Here is a 7176-nt window from a genome sequence, read left to right as displayed (position 1 = left end):
CAAATCAGGAATTGTGATATTCACAACAGCGTGCTGGAGAAAGACACAGTTTGAGCGCGGGTGACATTGCTGGAGGAATGGAGAACAAAGAACAAAGAACAAAGAAAATTGCAGCACAGGAACAGTCCCTTCGGCCCTCCAAGCCTGCGCCGATCCAGATCCTCTTTCTAAACATGTTGCCTATTTTCTAAGGGTCTGTATCTCTTTTCTTCCTTCCCATTCATGTATCTGTCTAGATACATCTTAAAAGACGCCATCGTGCCCGCGTCTACCACCTCCGCTGGCAACACATTCCAGGCACCCACCACCCTCTGCGGAAAGAACTTTCCACGCATATCCCCCCTAAACTTTTCCCCTTTCACTTTGAACTCGTGTCCTCTAGTAATTGAATCCCCCACTCTGGGAAAAAGCCTCTTGCTATCCACCCTGTCTATGCCTCTCATTATTTTGTACACCTCAATCAGGTCCCCCCTCAACCTCCGTCTTTCCAATGAAAATAATCCTAATCTACTCAACCTCTCTTCATAGCTAGCGCCCTCCATACCAGGCAACATCCTGGTGAACCTCCTCTGCACCCTCTCCAAAGCATCCACATCCTTTTGGTAATGTGGCGACCAGAACTGCACGCAGTATTCCAAATGTGGCCGAACCAAAGTCTTATACAACTGTAACAAAACCTGCCAACTCTTGTACTCAATACCCCGTCCGATGAAGGAAAGCATGCCGTATGCCTTCTTGACCACTCTATTTACCTGCGTTGCCACCTTCAGGGAACAGTGGACCTGAACACCCAAATCTCTCTGGACATCAATTTTGCCCAGGACTTTTCCATTCACTGTATAGTTCACTCTTGAATTGGATCTTCCAAAATGCATCACCTCGCATTTGCCCTGATTGAACTCCATCTGCCATTTCTCTGCCCAACTCTCCAATCTATCTATATTCTGCTGTATTCTCTGACAGTCCCCTTCACTATCTGCTACTCCAACAATCTTAGTGTCGTCTGCAAACTTGCTAATCAGTCCACCTATACTTTCCTCCAAATCATTAATGTATATCACAAACAACAGTGGTCCCAGCACGGATCCCTGTGGAACACCACTGGTCACACGTCTCCATTTTGAGAAACTCCCTTCCACTGCTACTCTCTGTCTCCTGTTGCCCAGCCAGTTCTTTATCCATCTAGCTAGTGCATCCTGGACCCCATGCGCCTTCACTTTCTCCATCAGGCTACCATGTGGAACCTTATCAAACGCCTTACTGAAGTCCATGTATATGACATCGACAGCCCTTCCCTCATCAATCAAGTTTGTCACTTCCTCAAAGAATTCTATTAAGTTGGTAAGACATGACCTTCCCTGCACAAAACCATGTTGCCTATCACTGATAAGCCCATTTTCTTCCAAATGGGAATAGATCCTATCCCTCAGTATCTTCTCCAGCAGCTTCCCTACCACTGACGTCAGGCTCACTGGTCTATAATTACCTGGATTATCCCTGCTACCCTTCTTAAACAAGGGGACAACATTCGCAATTCTCCAGTCCTCCGGGACCTCACCCGTGTTTAAGGATGCTGCAAAGATATCTGTTAAGACCCCAGCTATTTCCTCTCTCACTTCCCTCAGTAACCTGGGATAGATCCCATCCGGACCTGGGGACTTGTCCACCTTAATGCCCTTTAGAATACCCAACACTTCCTCCCTCCTTATGCCGACTTGACCTAGAGTAATCAAACATCTGTTCCTAACCTCAACATCCGTCATGTCCCTCTCCTCGGTGAATACCGATGCAAAGTACTCGTTTAGAATCTCACCCATTTTCTCTGAGTCCAAGCATAACATTCCTCCTTTGTCCTTTAGTGGGCCAATCCTTTCTCTAGTTACCCTCTTTCTCCTTACATATGAATAAAAGGCTTTGGGATTTTCTTTAACCCTGTTTGCTAAAGATATTTCATCACCCCTTTTAGCCCTCTTAATTCCTCGTTTCAGATTGGTCCTACATTCCCGATATTCTTTCAAAGCTTCGTCTTTCATCAGCCACCTAGACCTTATGTATGCTTCCTTTTTCCTCTTAGCTAGTGTCACAATTTCACCGGTCATCCATGGTTCCCTAATCTTGCCATTTCTATCCCTCATTTTCACATGAACATGTCTCTCCTGCACGCTAATCAACCTCTCTTTAAAAGCCTCCCACATATCAAATGTGGATTTACCTTCAAACAGCTGCTCCCAATCTACATTCCCCAGCTCCTGCCGAATTTTGGTATAGTTGGCCATCCCCCAATTTTGCACTCTTACTTTGGGATCACTCTCGTCTTTGTCCATGAGTATTCTAAAACATACGGAATTGTGATCACTATTCCCAAAGTAGTCCCCTACTGAAACTTCAACCACCTGGCTGGGCTCATTCCCCAACACCAGATCCAGTATGGCCACTTCCAGAGTTGGACTATTTACATACTGCTCTAGAAAACCCTCCTGGATGCTCCTTACAAATTCTGCTCCATCTGGACGTCTAACACTAAGTGAATCCCAGTCAATGTTAGGAAAATTAAAATCTCCTATCACCACCACCCTGTTGCTCCTACATCTTTCCATAATCTGTTTACATATTTGTACCTCTATCTCACGCTCGCTGTTGGGAGGCCTGTAGTACAGCCCCAACATTGTTACCGCACCCTTCCTATTTCTGAGTTCTGCCCATATTGCCTCACTGCTCGAGTCCTCCATAGTGCCCTCCTTCAGCACAGCTGTGATATCCTCTTTGACCAGTACTGCAACTCCTCCACCCCTTTTACCTCCCTCTCTATCCCGCCGGAAGCATCGATATCCTGGGATATTTAGTTGCCAATCATGCCCTTCCCTCAACCAAGTCTCAGTAATAGCAATAACATCATACTCCCAGGTACTAATCCAGGCCCTAAGTTCATCTGCCTTACCTACTACACTTCTTGCATTAAAACAAATGCACCTCTGACCACCAGTCCCTTTGCGTTCATCATCTGCTCCCTGTCTGCTCTTTTCCTTAGTCACGCTGACTTCATTATCTAGTTCCTTACAGGCTTTTGTTACTACCTCCTTACTGTCCACTGACCTCCTCATTTGGTTCCCATCCCCCTGCCACATTAGTTTGAACCCTCCCCAACAGCGTTAGCAAAAGCACCCCCAAGGACATTGGTTCCAGTCCGGCCCAGGTGTAGACCGTCCAATTTGTAATAGTCCCACCTCCCCCAGAACTGGTCCCAATGTCCCAAAAATCTGAACCCCTCCCTCCTGCACCATCTCTCAAGCCACGCATTCATCCTGACTATTCTTTCATTTCTACCCTGACTATCACGTGGCACTGGTAGCAATCCTGAGATTACTACCTCTGAGGTCCTACTTTTTAACTTGGCTCCTAACTCCCTAAATTCTGCTTGTAGGACCTCATCCCGTTTTTTACCTATATCATTGGTGCCTATGTGCACAACGACAACTGGCTGTTCACCCTCCTCTTTCAGAATGTTCTGCAGCCGATCTGAGACATCCCTGACCCGTGCACCTGGGAGGCAACATACCATTCGGGAGTCTCGTTTTCGACCACAGAACCGCCTATCTACTCCCCTTACAATCGAATCCCCGATAACTATAGCCCTTCCACTCTTTTTCCCGCCCTTGCGAACAGCAGAGCCAGCCACGGTGCCATGAACCTGGCTAGTGCTGCCTTCCCCTGGTTTGAACAGCAAGCAGAAAAAGCTGCCCCATTGCCTGCCACCCATATTTTCCTTGCCCCATCCTCCCTTTCATCAATACATCACACTGTGTTGTAATTTGTCACAGCCCTTCACATGTTCCCTTGAACTTTCTGAGCTCTGTCATCGACCTGTCAAATCTCTGACTTCTTCAGCTCTGGTGCGTAATCATTGATCTGAACCTTTAATTGTGTTTCTCTCTCTCCCAAGGTAAGGCCAGAGGTGCTGACCATTTACTTTTTAAAAACATTTTCAATGGAAAGCATGTTTGTGAGTTGTCAGGGCAGCAAGAACTAACAATTTGCTGAACAGGAATCGAACCCAGGACGTTGCAGTAAGTGCATTGATATCCAACCATTCGACCACCAGAGAAGCTCGCCAATTGCTTTTCCCTTTTCTTCACTTCCAGCAGGCTGATTTTTGCGTTTATTTCTCCCCTTCTGTTCAGTTTCCACAATATCTGTGTGATGTTAATACATTTGAACATTTCCAATCAGCAAATGAAGCAGCCAACTCGTGAAAAATGACAGCAACTTCGCTGGGACCAGGGTTCGAACCTGCACAGAGAAGCCCCCACTGAATTTTAAATCCAACGCCTTAACCACTCGGCCATCACAGCTAGATAGGAGCCAAATCGAAATACTGCAGATGCTGGAAATCTGAAATAAAAATAAGAAATGCTGGAATCACTCAGCAGGTCTGGCAGCATCTGTGGAAAGAGAAGCAGAGTTAACGTTTCGGGTCAGTGACCCTTCATCGGAACTCTTTGGATATGGAGGCTGGTGGGGTGAAAAGTGAGGACAAGGGGAACCCTGTCACGGTTCTGGGAGGGAGGGGGAGGGGTGAGGGTAGAGGTGTGGGGAATGGGTTGGACACGGTTGAGGGCCCTGTCAACCACAGTGGGGGGAATCCTCGGTTGAGGAAAAAGGAGGTCATATCAGAAGCATCGACATGGAAGGTAGCATCATCAGAGCAGATGCGTCAGAGACGGAGAAACTGGGAGAATGGAATGGCGTCCTTACAGGAGGTAGGGTGTGAAGAAGTGCAGTCGCGATAGCTGTGGGAGTCGGTGGGCTTATAATGGATATTAGTAGACAACCTATCCCCAGAGATGGAGACAGAGAAGTCGAGGAAGGGAAGGGAAGTGTCAGAGATGGACCATGTAAAGGTGAGAGAAGGGTGGAAATTGGAAGCAAAGTTGATAAAGTTTTCCAGTCCGGGGCGGGAGCAGGAAATGGCACCGATACAGTCATCAATGTCCCAGAAAAAGAGTTGGGGGAGGGGGGCCTGAGTAGGACTGGAACAAAGAATGCTCGACATATCCCACAAAAAGACAGGCATAACTAGGACCCATGCGGGTACCCATAGTGACACCTTTTACTTGAAGGAAGTGCATGGAGTTGAAGGAGAAGTTGTTCAATGTGAGAACAAGTTCAGCCAGGCAGAGGAGGGTGGTGTTGGATGGGGACTGGTTGGGCCTCTGTTCCAGGAAGAAGCGGAGAGCCCTCAAACCATCCTGGCGGGGGATGGAGGTGTCGAGCGATTGGACGTCCATAGTGAAGAGGAGGCGGTTGGGACCAGGAAACTGGAAATTGTCAAAATGTCGTAGGGCGTCAGAAGAGTCACGGATGTCGGTGGGAAGAGACTGGACCAGTGGAGAAAAGATAGAGTCTGGATAGGAAGAAATAAGTTCAGTGGGGCAGGAGCAGGCTGACACAATGGGTCTGCCGGGACAGTCCCGTTTGTGGATTTTGGGAAGGAGGTAGAAGCGGGCTGTCTGGGGTTGTGGGACTGTGAGGTTGGAAGCTGTAGAGGGAAGATCTCCAGAGGAGATGAGGTCAGTGACAGTCCTTTGGACGGTGGCTTGATGTTCGGTGAAGGGGTCATGGTCCAGAGGGAGGTAGGAAGAAGTATCCGTGAGTTGGCGTTGAGCTTCTGCAAGGTAGAGGTCGTATGCCATACAACAACAGCACCACCCTTGTCTGCAAGTTTGATGACTATGTCGGGGTTAGACCTGAGAGAACGGAGAGCCTCAAGTTCAGAGGGGGACAGGTTAGAGTGAGTGAGGGGGGTAGAGAAATTGAGATGACCAATGTCTCGCCGACAGTTTTCAATGAAGAGATCAAGAGCGGGTAAGAGGCCAGGGGGAGGGGTCCAGGTAGAGGGAGAATGCTGGAGGCGGGTGAATGGGTCTGCTGGTCGGAGGGAGGACTCCTGGTCAAGGAAGTGAGCCCGGAGGCAGAGGCGACGGAAGAAGAGCTCAAAATCATGCCGAGCGCGAAATTCATTGAGGTGGGGGCGTAAGGGGATAAAATCGAGACCTTTGCTGAGTACAGAACGCTCAGCATCAGAGAGGGGGAGGTCAGAGGGTATAGTGAATACATGGCAAGGGGTCAGATCAGAAGGGGTGGGGTCAGAGGGAAGTGAAGCAGAGGGAGGATCTGGAGGGGCATTAGTCCCCATCAGCTGCTGGAGCTTGCGTCCCTTAACACCTGAAAGGAGAAAAAAAGTTTTTTGTTAATGCGTCGGATGAGATGTAAGATGAAATGAAACTGCAGAGTAGAACAGCTTTGAGATAAGGTGAGGCGGTGCTGCTGGAGAAAGAGGTCCAGTGTGTGCATGTGGCGGTGCAGAGCACTGAGCGTGGATCTCAGGATGCGGCGAGAGTAGAAGTCTGAGGAATGTTGTATTTCTCGGAGATACCTGTGATCCTGGGTGGTTTCAAAGCATGATGGGTGAAACTGCAGTTGGAATCCACGTGGAATAAATTGGAGCCGGAGACAGTCACTGAGGAAGGAGATGTGGCTGTGAAAACGAGTTTTGGTAGATACCTTATCAAACACCAGGAGGGAAATAGAAAGCAATGAAGGTGAACAAGGTAAAAGAGACAAACGAAAATCCCGTCGGAGAGAAGAGCAGAACTTCTTCAAGGTAGGCATTCCTGGAAGAGAAGTGGCAGTGAATTAAACACTAAAATAAAAGCAAAATACTGCGGATGCTGGAAATCTGAAATAAAAACAAGAAATGCTTGAATCACTCAGCAGGTCTGGCAGCATCTGTGGAAAGAGAAGCAGAGTTAACATTTCGGGTAAGTGACCCTTCATCGGGTGTTAACTGAAACATTAACACAGCTCGATAGGAACCCTGCTTTGCATTTAATTATCGGTACAATGCTTTCTACAATTGCCTTTGACAACACATATTTTGGGAATCATTGTCTTTGAGCCTTGAATTGCATTACATCTCCCAGTGTATGTTAAAATTAACATGATGGAATCAGTGAATTTTACACCACAGCCTCTTGACCCGCCGAGCCTGTACCGGCTCTTTGGAAGATCAGTCAGTTTAATCCCACAAACCAGCTTTTCCCCATCACCCTGGGGAAAAGTCCACTTCTCTTCTCGCTATTCTCTGTTTTATATCCCTCAGATAATTATGTATCCAGG

At 47.8% G+C, this 7176-nt stretch overlaps 1 non-coding gene across 1 annotated transcript; it reads right to left on the bottom strand.

Annotated features, from left to right (window-relative positions):
* Nucleotides 1-4266: 4266 nt before the first annotated feature.
* Nucleotides 4267-4349, bottom strand: trnal-uaa (transfer RNA leucine (anticodon UAA)). The gene has a single exon. It is a non-coding gene; the product is annotated as a tRNA-Leu (tRNA).
* Nucleotides 4350-7176: the final 2827 nt, after the last annotated feature.

This window comes from Heterodontus francisci, chromosome 34 (genome assembly GCF_036365525.1).
Source record: "Heterodontus francisci isolate sHetFra1 chromosome 34, sHetFra1.hap1, whole genome shotgun sequence".
NCBI lineage: Eukaryota > Metazoa > Chordata > Chondrichthyes > Heterodontiformes > Heterodontidae > Heterodontus > Heterodontus francisci.
The sequence above is the reverse complement of the archived record's forward strand: the minus strand, read 5'-3'. Positions and strand labels throughout refer to the sequence as shown.